The sequence below is a fragment of the Acanthaster planci genome, linkage group LG06 (assembly GCF_054643075.1).
Source record: "Acanthaster planci isolate LZ-2023a linkage group LG06, COTS_SCS, whole genome shotgun sequence".
Classification (NCBI taxonomy): domain Eukaryota; kingdom Metazoa; phylum Echinodermata; class Asteroidea; order Valvatida; family Acanthasteridae; genus Acanthaster; species Acanthaster planci.
In genome coordinates this window covers 16445517-16459758 of record NC_141782.1, presented here as the reverse complement: position 1 = coordinate 16459758, position 14242 = coordinate 16445517, and positions in this window count along the sequence as shown.

Genomic DNA, 14242 nt, shown 5'->3' with positions numbered 1-14242 from the left:
CACGTTAAAAATCCAACTCAAAATGCTACCGATGATTCCGGGCAAAGCGCCTAAAGCTTTCAACCCGAGTTTCTTCAACACGTTTGCCAGGTTCCACAGTTGACGTTTGATCCAATCGGTAATTCCACCTTTGGAAGGAAGAGCCGGCGTTGGTTTAGGTTCGGGTTCAGGTTCAGGTGTTGGTTTAGGAGTTCCAACAGCGCTGACGCTGGCCACTATACTACTAACGACGGTACTTACCGCTAAACTAAAAGCCGTTAAAATGCTCACGATTGTGACACCTTGCTCTCTAAATATCGTTCGAATCTTATCACCCAGGGTGTCATCCGAATGTAAAGCGTTACTAATTACTTCTTTAATTCGCGTTATTTGGTTTTTGAGTTGACCGTTTAATATGTCTCTTTGAGCTTGTAGTCCTTCGAGTTGATCTTGCAAGTCACGTAAATGATCCGAATCTTCAGAAGTCTCGAGTCTACTTATTTCTTCTTGAATTTCTGCAATTTTAGCTTCGTTTAATCGTAACTGTCCTCTAATCGTTCGCAATTGTTTGTCTAATCCTAAGAGCTCTCTATAGTTTAATCCTTCTGTTTGAACGTTTGTATCTTGGGTGAGCTCTTCTACGATTTCACTGACTTGATCCGATATTTGTGGTAACTCTTCCATTGGAATGCTCTCGGGTTGAATGGCGTTTAATTTTGATTGTGCTTGTTTAGTCTTTTTCTGGTAATCCCAAAAACCGAGTTCTTCGCGAATAAATTTTGATCCGCTAAATCCAGCTTTTTTAGCACGCTTCGCTATGGTATCTAGCTCTACAAATTTTCTTGGGTTGCGTGCGTCTGTAAGTAATATTTTATGGGCCCCTGTTAAATTTTTATAATATAGACCTTCTTTTGGGGTTATTGGATTTGTCTGGCTTTTTGTAATATATTCAAAATTTTCGTAAGCGGGCTTTGGTATATCTGATCGACCTTTATCTTTATAAAAATTATAGAAATCGTTAACTTTGGGATTACCGATAAACATCGTTCGACCCTCTTCTAAAATTTTGCTCGTCGTTGCACCTTCAACAAAGGACGTCTCTTGTCGATCTGGAAATAAGGTATCGTTTACAAAATCTTGGTCAAGCTCATTTTGATCGCTTATTTCTTGATCTTGATCTTCCAAGAGAGGTATTTCCTCGGGATCGAATCCTCCTTCTGCCATTTCTTTTATAGTATACGTTTTATATTTTTTTTAAGCGGTGGGTAGGCTCGCGGGTAGAATACCCTGAGCTACCAACCAACCCTGGGTGGCTAGTGCGCCGCTAGACAACGCGGTTAATTTTAACGCGTCTTCGGCGGACAATCTATTTAGATCTGGTGGTTTAATTTTAAATAGTTTGCTTGATAGCATTGCGTAACCAATAGAAATTCCTGAAACGACGGAACCGTGATAAACCGTATTTGCGATTCCGTTTACGTCGATTGATTTAGCGTTACTCATATTTAATAATAAGGAACTCTTAAATTCAATCCATAACCAAATCTGGTTCTTGTTTGGGAATTATCGCTTTACTCGCTTTTGGTTGAATAATTTGTCGTGCACTAGGTTGTGAACTGCTCGACTTGTTTCTCCAAATTAAGTAGATCACAACCCCCGCGATGCCCAATCCACCGAATATCAAGCATCTGTTTTCAAAGGCCGTTTGGGTAAAGCTAGATTCTTCACCGTTAGCTTCGTCCGCTAATTTCATCTTAACGAGTTGCTGCTTCATCTTCTTGTTATGTTCCGCCAATTTTTTACCCTGCTCTACGCGCTTCGGATTTTTAGCTCGTTCTACTCGCTTAGTAACTTTCTCCGGTTGACTTTGTTGCTGGCTCACTTCCGTTTCCTGTTGCTGATTCGTTTGATCTGTTGTCATCTTCTTTTATAATAATAGAACGTTTGTTGAATTCTAAATGTTTTGTTGTAATTAATGCTGCTGTAAGTGGAGACAAGTACACTCCGTACTTGTAACAAACTTCGGTAAGTAGGTGACCCATAGTTTGACTTATAACCGGATCGTCGTTTAAATCCTTAGTAAGCGCTTCCTCTGATTTTAAGTTGACGTTAAACCCGAGTAGATCGATCGGAGTGGCTATGCCGAGTAGGCGAGAGTAGAGGCTCAAAATAGCGTGACCAAGGGTTCTGACGATTTCTTTCCCAAATTTAACTTCGTATAGGTCAAACAACTTTTCTTGATCTTTTGGTGGCAGAGACTCAATTTCTTTAATTGTGTATTCTTTGCCTGAGTATTTTTTAGATTCACCCGAGGCAGCTATCGCGCAAAGTCTATCCTTTACGTTTGACGTCGATTCGTTTGATTCGCTTTTTGAATCGGTGAGTATAGATTTAATGTCATCCATTTTATTATATAATTTTTAAATTTGTTGTAAGTATACTTTAGTCGTATGTACTCAACCGTATAATAAGTTAAGTTGACTGCGATAACAAATTGAATAACTAGTTGAACGTATTGTAACAGGACTATCATTTTGTTAATAACAAAATAAAATTTAGTTACAACCGGGCTGATGTAACCCGGTTTTAACAAAGTAAAACAAATAAATAACTAGCTAAAACGTATTGTAACAAAGCTATTATTTAGTTACAACTGGGTTAACTTAGCCCGATTATAACAAAAGTTAACTAGTTTTGTAGTAATGGTGAGAGTACTCTATCTCTAGTTTATCGCTCTTTCTAGAAAGGTTACACTTTAAACAACAAAGCACGCAATTTGATTTGATATGCCCGATTCTATTATCCAGTCTTTCGATCGTACATAAATCGTGTCTATTGTCTAAGAATTGCATTTTGACCTCGCAATCCGGGTAGAAACAATGGGGATAATCCTCAATTAACCCGCGGCAAAAGTCCGTGTCAATAAACCGGTCTGGATCAAATCGATTATACATTTTGTCCTTTTGTCGAGCGCTACTAATCCAATTTCGTATAGTTACTTTAATTGGATCAAAACAAACCTTACAATTACGTTTTTGTTTTCCATGGTTGCAAATCGATGTTCCGTCGCAATCAATGCATATAGATCTTCGTCTGCCATGCTTGCAAATCGAAGACCCTTCACATTTAACGCACTGATGTCTTAATCTGCCGTGCAAGCAAATTCCTGAACCGCCGCAGTTAACACATTGGTGTTTTTGTCTTCCGTGGGGACACTTGTTTTGTTCTTGATTAGCGCGCACTTTGGCAATACAATTGTCACAATTCAAATTAATTTTACCACTTCTTTGTACAGAGAAGTTTGTTAGGTCCAGGAGACAACGGCACTTAACGCATGTTTTCTTACTTTCGATCATATTATTTAATAAACGTAATTAAAATTTTTTCCTCATTTTTATTGAATGAAATAATTCGCGGGTGGTTCTGTATTCAACACTAATTTGCTAAATTTAACGTCACGTAGGCGTCTTTTAATTTCCCCTCTCTTTTCGTCCGGCACAACGTCGTTTTCGTCGAGACATTGGTCAAATGACAATCTATCTTTACAATGGAATATCGCCGTCCAGGCGGTATTCTCTCTGAAGTCCTTTAGCATCGAATTATACTTTTGAGTTAAAAGCCAACACGAATGGAGGTAATGTCGACCCGAGAACGCCATTTTAGACAAAGCGCAAACGGATCCGCTTTTTGACTTCTTACGATACTAAATAAATTGAACCGCGGCACAATCGTCGACAATAAATAATGTATTTATTCCGTCGAATACTCTCTGGTAAAGTTCTATCGCCTCGTTTAGTTCTAGTCTCTCCCGATCTGGGTCACATAGGTAGACATTTTCATCGCTGTATATCCACAACCTGTCCAGATACGTTTTATTCTTAAAAAGGGTTGGACAGATGATCACGATAGCTTCAAACGCAAAACGATATTCTGTCTCTAAAAGATTTAGAATCCACTGAGTTTTACCCGACCCAGTTTTACCCACGATTAAGGCGCAATGGGGATTTCTAACCATCTGGTTCTCACTTCGTTCGTAGCTCGCTCGCTCGTTCTCCCTCCGGTCGTAACTCGCTCGTTCCACTCGCTCGCTCATTTAATTTAAGTGATTCTACTCGCTTCGTTTCTTTAATAAACAAGACTTTTAAAATTTCCGTCCTCCACCGTTAGTTGAGAATCCATGACCAAAAACACGTACATAGTCAGCGGTCCTGCGGTTTCGGCCGTTCGTTCCATCTGTATCGATATGTCTCCTCCTCCGCCGAGAGGTCTGCCCGATCCGTGGGCGCTGTTGTCGTCGGAACTTCGGAAGTCGAGCCAAAGCCCGTACTTGTCTTTTAGGTAGTCGGCTAGGTCTACTCCGATTAAATTTAGGTCTTTCGCTACCGCTCTCGCTGACTCGTTATCTGAGTCTCCGAAATATTTAGTAACTTCGTTCCAGTGTTGATATTCAACAAACCTTGCGAGTACAATTGATTAGGTCTACCTTCAACCGTCACAATCGTCTTAGTTATATGCGGATTATAAAATTTTTGCGGGTTCTTGATAGTCGGGTCTTTAAACAGGATCAAAATTCCTTTTAGGCTTCTAATACTCTGGTCGATGCTTATGGTCCACAGCGTGTCTGACTTGTTTACCGGCTTGCTTCTTCCACGAGTGAATACGGTCGAATAAATACTACATCGCCTTCTTGTTTCTCAATGTTTGCGCCAGATCTCGATTGGTTACTACTTCGTATTCCAAGGTCAGGTCCGAAATGGAGTATTCTGCGGCGGTATCTGACGAGTTGACCACTTTGTCGTGCCCGTTAAAAGTTAGTTGATACGTCAGAGGCTCTTTAAACCACGAAGGATAAAATGGAGTATGATCCGTCAACATAGGCGTGTCTAGTGGAATCGCGTACCTGTTTTTAAAAGCGTCGGCGATTGCCTTGTCCTTACCGTCGTTTGCGGCGGCATTAGCATCGTCAGCCCCTAGACGTATCTTGGCTACATTTTCTTTCTCTAGTCCAAAATACGCCATATTTTTGGTCTGCGACGGGGGTAACCAATTGTCCTTAAAATTGTGAAATACGTCCGCATCCCGGTAGCTTACGATTTTATTTCCCTGGAGGCTCACGTTTATTTCCGAAACCAGGTTTCTCGCCACGTTGTTATAAACCCGTCCGATTGTCGTCCTAACCGCCCGTCTAAATCCAGTTTAAAAGCCAACTTTGCCGTGCCGGGTACAATGACGTCATCAGTGCCTAAAGCGGGGAATTTTACGTTTAACGTGTGGCCCGCATCTACCGTACTCGGGTTGTGCGTAATGGTTACCTCCCTCCTTTCGCCTTTGATCGCGCGAGGAACTTTAAGTCTGCGACTCGGGTTAAGTTTTTTGGTGTACATCTTACTTTTATATAATAGTAACCTTATTTTAAAAATGGCTAGTGCTTTAATGATGGTTGGAGGAGCGATAGTAAACGCCTTGGCATTCACGGGCTCAAATTTTTTATTTAGCAGTTTATCAAAAAATAATGTTGATGAAGAACGAAAGCGACACGACCTCGCGTTAGAGCAACTGGCGCAAGCAAAACAAGAATGGGAACAAAAACGCGTACGTATGCTAGACTTTTTAAACAAACGAATGCAACAAGAACGCGCGAGTCAGCAGACATTTGTAAACGTGGACGAAGCGTTGCGGGCTTATTCGGAATTAACCGGTAAGAGTATTATCCCGTTACCGCCAGAGCCTACTTTATCCGATTTTTACGAGCCTTCCGAAGATCAACAAACTCGCAAGTTTGTTTGGATTATATCCGGGACGGCCTTGGTCGGGTTACTAGCTTATCGGTACGCTTAACTTTAAAAACTAGTATTTTTAAAATGGACCAAACTTTTAAAAAACTATTTTACAGTCCACAGGGTTACTGGCGAGGAGAAAGCGCGGTAGATCGTCTACACAAAAAGACAGGTGCGGACAAATCAGTTATTAGAAACTGGCTAAAAAAGCAGGCCGTTTGGCAAATATATTTACCCGCACCACATTACGTACCAAGACCCACAACGTTGCAATCAGAATCGGTCGAACCTAATTACGCGCATCAAATGAATGTTTTGTATTTACCCTGGGACCGAGTTAAAAGAAAAACATTTAAGTACGCTTTAACCGTGGTAGACGTGGGTTCCCGGTATAAAGAGGCAGAACCGTTGAACAGTAAAACTGCCGTACAAGTGAGCGAGGCAATAAAGAAAATTTATTCGCGAGCGAAGCGAGCTACGACCAAAGGGAGTAGAGGGCAATCACCTCTAACCTGGCCCAAATTCGTAATGGTAGACTTGGGATCTGAATTCAAAGGCGAGTTCAAACGGTTAATGACAAAAAATAAAGTACAAATTCAAGTGGGTGTACCTGGGGTACACAGATCTCAAGGAATTGTGGAAGGTTTAACCGCACTTTAGCCGAAAGGTTATTCGGCCACCAATACGCTCAAGAAATGTTAAACGTGGGTGTGCGTAACGTGGAATGGGTGGTGCGTTTGCCCCAGGTCGTGAAATCGTTAAACGAGGAAAAAACGCGGTTAATCGATGCCGTTCCTGCAGAAGCCGTCAAATCAGACCGAGTGAAACAAGAACCAAGTACACCTGTAAGAACTACCCAAAGAGAACTTCCTCCAGACGCGGTCGTTAGATACCTCTATTACCCGGGCGAGCAAGAGGGAGGCACCGTCAGAAGGGCAACGGATCCGATCTGGTCTGTGGACGTCTATCAAATTGAAAAGCGAACTAGTCAATTTAAACGGGTGAAAGGAAAACGCGTCAAAAAGGGCCCAACTTTGTATTACCTATTAAACGGCCCGAATAGGAGTTTCGTCAAAGAGGAACTTCAGGTAGTACCCGAGGATACAAAATTACCGGAGTAACGTCTCGCTCGGTGATAACTACCTGTTGATTCGCTTATGCCCGTAAGCTAACGTATCGATTCCGTTCGGCAATATGTAGCGCTTTGTGTCCAACGGCGACAAACTAAGTTTATTTTGTGAAATGGTAAATACCCGATGCTTATCCGATCTAAATAGTTGTTGCCTATTGCAATAATGCGTTTGGTCAAATAGGCAGCTTTTATACATCTCGTGGGTTAAGCTTTTCTCGGTTACTACTTTGGAAATCCCTTTCGCCTTCTTTAAATTGTGGTCGGTAGTTAAGATTGAATACATTTTTGGTCTGATACAAACGGCTTCTAAAATTGTTTTACCGCCAAACTCGTCTTTCATTTTGCCTATGACTTGCTTATTTTTGACGCTGTAAAGCGGATGATCTGGCGGGTAATTACTAAAGTCAAATAAATGGCGCTTTTCGTTTAGGTAACCAGTTAAATCGTCGGAGCTTTGCTCGATTTGAACTAATAGAGAATCAGTGTCCGTATAAAGTAGGTTTACTTTTTCACCAAAAGTTGATTTTAGTTCGTTGTAGTAGAAATCGTACATTAACGTTTTTGAGATATCGAGAATACTTACACCGCAATAGATTGGCTTATTTAATTTTGTTTTGGTTCGGTACATCTCCACAAACGAAAGAGAACAATCCTCAAATGGTACCGTCGATTTGTAATTCGGTTTATAAGTTACTTTTTTGTATTTGGCGGCGTCTTGTTCGTCCCTTAGGAGGTGGCCGTCAATTCGATATCTAACATTTTCCATCGTCTTGCCAAAAACCGAGTTATTCATCAATTTGAAAAAGTCTTTCTCAAAATCATTTTTTGCTTTCTTGCGTAATTTCGTGTTTTTATCGATGTAGCTTTTCATCCACGGCTTTTGGCGGAAACGCAGTACCCGGTGAACTTCTTTGATCCACAACCCTAGTTTGAGATATTTTTGCAATATACGATAATGAACCACGTATTTTCGTTTGGTGTCCAAAGTAGCCACTAGTTTGTCTACCGAGGTCACTTGCTCGCCATTACCAATTAAATCCTGTTGATAGCTCGAAAGCCATTCGTTTGGTACCGACATATTTTCGGGTGCAAGTGGAAAGTCATTGTGTTTGTCATGGTGACGTTCCGGGTAATCTAACGAGATCTCAAACATGTAACCGTAGTCGTCAGTTAGTCGCAACTCTTGGATGTAATAATAATTAAATTTTTCTAAGTCTGTTTCCCAGGTAAATTCCCCTACGGGTAGATATTTGCTCATCGCCCAACCATATAAATTATTTGCGTCTAGGTACATGATCTGTGACTCTGGCTTATTGGGGTCGTAATCGGGTAGTTCTGGACTATTAGCTTTCGCATATCGCTTTGCACCCACACTCGAGATACCACCTCTTTTTGCCCTTTCAAAGAACAAATGCATGTCGATGTCTGTCAGTAGTTCCAGTTGGATACCCGAATGCTTTAAGAGGGCGTCCCACGATAGGCCCGGCGCCGTATAATAGTTGGCCGGGTCAAGGCCGTAGTTCTTCTTGCATACCTTCCGGAAGTTCTCAAATACACCCGTTAACAATAGCACGTCCGTTTCCACGTATAGGTCGTGGTAGTGCCCCCAAGTTTTGACAGCCAAAGGCTTCCCATACTTTCTCCGCACGAATGTATTCTTGCTCGGTTATCCCTCCCTGCTTCAGAGAGCTATAGACAGCGTCGATAGGTGGGAGCCATCTCTCTTGGAACCGATCAAAGGAGTCTATATACTCATAGGGGTAAATTCCCTTTTCCAAGAGTAAACTCGTACTCGCTGGAAACCTTTCACGTAATAAATTAAAATCATCGGGGGACCAATTTTTAACCAGCCGATCTAGAGAAGCCGCCATGAAATGAAAGGAGTCTAAAAATCTGAGTCGGCCAAAAGAAAACGAAATGTAATTTTCAGTATTTTTAGCGATCAACTTGATTGATTTTCCGTAAAATTCGTGAGCGCCTTGCATGATTAAATGTGCGTCGTATTTCTCCAAGTTGTGTAAGATCACCGGAATAGGTGTTTGATCGGGCACTATTCTTAACTTGAGATTACAACTGGCGTGCGCTGGGCCTCGGTACTTCCCCGTCACGTGACAATGATCCCTAACCTTTCTAAAATTATTAATGGGCTTTTTTGCAATCTAAACATTTCCACTCTTTGAACTCTTTATCTTTGCCTTCAACTTTAACTATACGACAAAACTTGATTTTTTCTTCTTTTGTCTCTGGTGTTTTTGGAATATCACATTGACAGTGAGATTCATAATCACTGCGTTCGTTCTCACTTCGTTCATCCACTTTTGCTCGATCTATCAACTTTTCACAGATCCAACATCTATTACAAATTTCGTAAATTTTTTGTAATTGATCGTTCCAAATCAACGGCTCTTTGTTTTTAAACGTTTCGTTTATTTTTTCTTCTTCCTGAGAAAGTGATTCTACAAAATTAACAGCCGCGTCTTGACCTCTATATGTTTTTTGGCTAGTGCAAACTCCATCGCATCTGACGACAGCGTATGAGTACCCACAAGGCTTGTGAATCTGTGTTTTGAGAGTGTTTGTATCAGTCGGCGGTAATTTTTCTAAAACAGACTCAAAATCTGCGTAAATGACAAAAGGCGCGTCTTGCTTATTTTTGTAATTTTTGAACTTGAGTATATTCTCGCCTTTGACTGGCATTTCGACTTTACACGTAGGAACGTTTAAGCCTTGACAATTTTCTTTGTGGCTGGCTAACTTTTCTTCCGTTAGGAAATGTGTCATGCACTTGAAACACCAGTGTTTTTGGCCGTCGTGTTTATTGATGTCACCCGTCAACCGAGAAAAGTTTTTAATCCAACAGTAGTGATTGTCTTCATCTCGGGTAAAGTAAAGTAAATTGATCGGTTCTTCTAAACGCTTGCTTTTGTGGAGAATATAAATACCGTCTTTTTTGGAGTAACCAAACACATTGATCGCCAAGTTATTTTGCGATTGGATACGTGGAATTTGTGAAATCGGTGTTGGAAAGCTTATGTTTGTAAAATTTAGACTGTCTGCTTCTGACCGGTAAGTCGAAGGGCGATCCTCGTGTATTTTATATTTTGGATTTATTTCTAGATGGCTTTTGACGTCGTCTGAATACAGCTTTAAAGCTGCTCTCAATGCCCATCGGATGCATTCTTGGTCTTTGTTTTGGACGTTTATGATTGCTTTTTTGTCTAACAGTTCCTTAGGCAACGGAATGTAAGAAGAACCCACTGGGTTATATTTAACCACGTTGACATAAAAAGCGACAACTTTGTCAAAGATCCAACCAGAGCCTTTTTGTGTATGAGCCTCCACCTGTTCAATTTGTTCTTCGCGTTGCTTAGCGAGTGCATTTTTAACGCTTGGTTTATTTGTTACTACGTCTTGATCACTCTGAAAGGGAAAGGTGCCGTAGTCAATCGTTCCGTCAAGTTTTTCCAATCTAAACCGCACTTTAAGATGTGTTTGTAATTTGTAACTCCCGATTTCTTTGAGTTCGGCTAACGCTGTTTTCTCTATCAAATGCTTGTAAAAATAAAAAAAAATGTATTAAATCGTCTTCATAGAAGCGAGGAATCAACTCCCAATTACGAAAATTATTTTTAAAACGCCTTATACGTTTAATGTCTACTTCCTCGAGCTCTTTAGGTTGTGTATAAGCTTTAATCGCATTGATAAAGTCCTGTTTGGCGTATCTGTCTTTGTTTGCATAAGGAATATTATATTTTTGTACCGTTTTCAACAGCTGCCGATATGACTGACGCGGGAGATATCTAAATTGTTTTTGATCCTCTTTGATAGCGTTTATTAGTTCAAATCGTGTATGGTGTTTATTTTTAGGTGCCGGTAGCGGAACGTTATACCGCTTGACAAAATCTTCTAAAAACACCTTCTTAAATCGAGTAAAATATTTTAGTATTGGTCTGTGTAGAAGGTTGCTCATGTCTCTATTTATATATAGGTTTCTAAAATTTTTATCATTTTTTCTATCGACTTGACTTGACATGTTTTTTATATATAGGTCATTTATTTAAGGCGGTTTGTTTTGCTTTGAACAGAGCCAAGGTCACTAGTTCAGACCGGAAAAGCAAGGGGAAATCCCTTTTTGTTTGTGCAGGTCGGTGCCAGTCACGAGTTGTTTACAACTGGAGTCAAAAGTTCAAGGTCAGTGAAGTGGAAATCCCCGGCGCTTTTCACGGGTTGTTTTAATAGCCAGCGAGTGAAGCGAGCGGCGCCGGGGTCAAAAGGTTCGAGTGGAAATTCCCCGAGATTTTTGGGTCGATGTACTACCCAGGGGTTTTGATCAAAAACCGGGGTTCACGTCATTCCAGGATTTTCCCATTTTTTCCCATTTTTCCCCACCAAAAATGTTTCGACGGTTTTTTGGGTCGATATACTACCCAAGGGTTTTGAGCAAAAACCGGGCAAAAAAGGGCGTGTGGTCCAGAACTGTCACTTCTCTACTACTCCTGTGAGAGTTGTATTTTTAAAATATTTGTGAAGTATGGGGATTTATCACTGCTGTCTATGGGAATTTATTTGTAGTGGTGCACCCTAAAGGACTGTCGATTTCATTTCAAAATACGCCCTCTTTTATTCTGCTCGGAGCGGATAAAATGGAGATCAAGGGGTTCCATGAATTGATCGCCATTTGAATGGAGCCATGGAACCCGAAGTTAACGCACAACTTCTGCGATCGTCCAATGGGAGCCTGCAAGTCGTGGCGCGTCCGCCTTTGTGACGAAGTCACTTTTACGAACGGGATAGGGAGCGCGCACATCCCGCTCTTTAAAAATGCTGCACGCACGCAAGTGATAACAACCGCAACGGTACACCACCTCAACTTAAAAAAGGAGAGGTACTCACATCCTTTTTCCATTTAATTTTTCAGGGTTCACCGTTGCAATGTTTCATCTGAAACCCAATCAAAAAGTGACAAGAGGTCAGACAGAATTGCGTACTCATCATGTAGCCGTATAGCCCTTCAGACCGAATAAAAGACTTCATTTGAGAGAGATGTGTGCTGAAATTCTATGCTGCACTGTTCACGATGCGCCTACCTCATCCCATTTTCCATAGCCAACTTGCCTCTTGTTGTTCATACTTGCGAACAGCAATCCCATTCGTGCAACTTGACTATGGACCCTTCCACTGAAAATAATCCTGTACCGACGGGTGATCGTAACCCATAGCTCCTGTATCACTAAATATTAAATAACTATGTATTTCCAAATACTTTGGGGGGGGGGGTTATGCTCCTGACGGGACGCATTACCACACCTTGCCTATAATAGTCATTATTTATTCCTTTCCATAACCATGTAATGCTTACTGCATGACACGGCAGTGCCCGAAACAGCAACGCGGCAAATCCCAGCCCTCCCAGGTAACACAGACCCACACTCATGACACCCACTGTCCACTCAGAAACTCAGACAATCCTGGACAAAATAGTTGGAACGCCTTGTGGGAAGCGCGTTGCGAAGACCCCCCTCTCCCCCATTCAATGTTGCGTTCATTTATTGGACTAAGATTCGGCCCAACGTAGAAGCAAAATTGACAGGGGCGAGTGGGAGGCATGTTCCAACGAGATTTCTGACTGATCTTGCCACTGACTATCATGATCCTGTTATATCTGCACCCGTCTCAACCAGTGATCACTCAGTCATCACATATCACCCCAGAAATGCCATTGCGCCCAAGAAATCATTAAGAACTATCATTTGACCATTTCGGGAGTCATCTATTCGCGCCTTCGGTCAGTGGGCAACTCAAATGGACTGGTCTGTCTTCAAGGCAATTAATGATCCAAACGACATGGTAAACAGCTTTCAGCAAATTGTCAACGATCAGTACATGCAACATTTCCAACCTGTTGTAGTTAAGCGACGAATGGGGGACAAACCTTGGTTAACCAACCAGATACGCAGGTTGATAATGCAGCGTGATGCCGCCTTTAAACGTGGCAGTGACAATTATCACCTCCTCCGTAACAGGGTTCAGAGGACCATCAGAGCTGCCAAGACCAACTTCTACACTCGGAAAATCGAATACCTAAAACAGGTTGAACCTGGAAAGTGGTATCAACAAATTCGTCATCTGACTGGACTAAAGAAACAATCATTACGTCTCCCAGCAAATGGTAAATCACCGTCGGAAACGGCTAATGATTTGAATCAACATTTCGCTAATATTTGTTCAAGTCTTCCACCCCTTAACATTTCAGCTCTCACGCCATATTTACCAGCATCTACACCAGTTCCTGAGATTTATCGGTACCAGGTCTATAGATCTCTCCGCCATCTTAACGTATCTAAAGCAAGCCATCCAGATGACTGCCCGACACGTCTCCTCAAGGAGTTTGCGTATGAACTGTCAGAACCCTTAACTCATATTTATAATGCTTGTCTGAAGTTGGGCTGCTTTCCATATATTTGGAAGAATGCCTCCGTTTGCCCTGTGCCTAAAACTAATAATGTCACTACTTTTGATCAGCTCCGTCCGATATCCATTACTTCTGTTATTTCACGAGTTTTTGAGCAATTTCTAGCAGACTGGGTGATGAAAGACATTCACCATCTAATAGATCTCCAGCAATTTGGCAACATGAACGGCTGCTCAATTGAGCATTATCTTGTAAGTTTGCTTGCCACCATCCACAGAGCTATTGATCAAGGGGGTCATTTTGTGAATCTATGCATGATTGATTTTAGTAAAGCATTTGATCATATAAATCATACCATTGCTGTTGAAAAATTAATCCAACTTGGTGTTAACCGCGCCATTCTCCCGACGATATGTAGCTTTCTCATGCATCGAACACAAACTGTCCGATACTGTGGATCCACTTCAACACCATTAAATCTCACTTGTGGCGTCCCACAAGGCACGAAATTGGGACCCATTATTTTAGCAATGGTGAATGATGCAGCTCTCACGTTGGCAAATCGCTGGAAATATGTCGATGATTTGAGCCTTGTTGACGTTGTCTCTAAAGGTCAACAATCTTGTTTGCAACTGTATATTGACTTACTTGTAGATTGGTGTCATAACAATGATATGAAGCCCAACCCTTCTAAATGTAAAGTCATGCAAATGTCATTTTTTCGCAACCCACCTGAACCCCCAATTTTTGCTATTAACAATGTGCAGCTAGAGGCTGTTTCATCGGTCAAACTTCTTGGAATAGTCATACAAAATGACTTAAAGTTGGACCAGCAGGTGCAGCGTGCAATAAATAACGCCTCCCGACGGCTCTACATCTTGAGTAAACTTAGGAGAAATGGGGTTAAAGCTAAAGAGCTACTCTCAATCTATAAATCATATA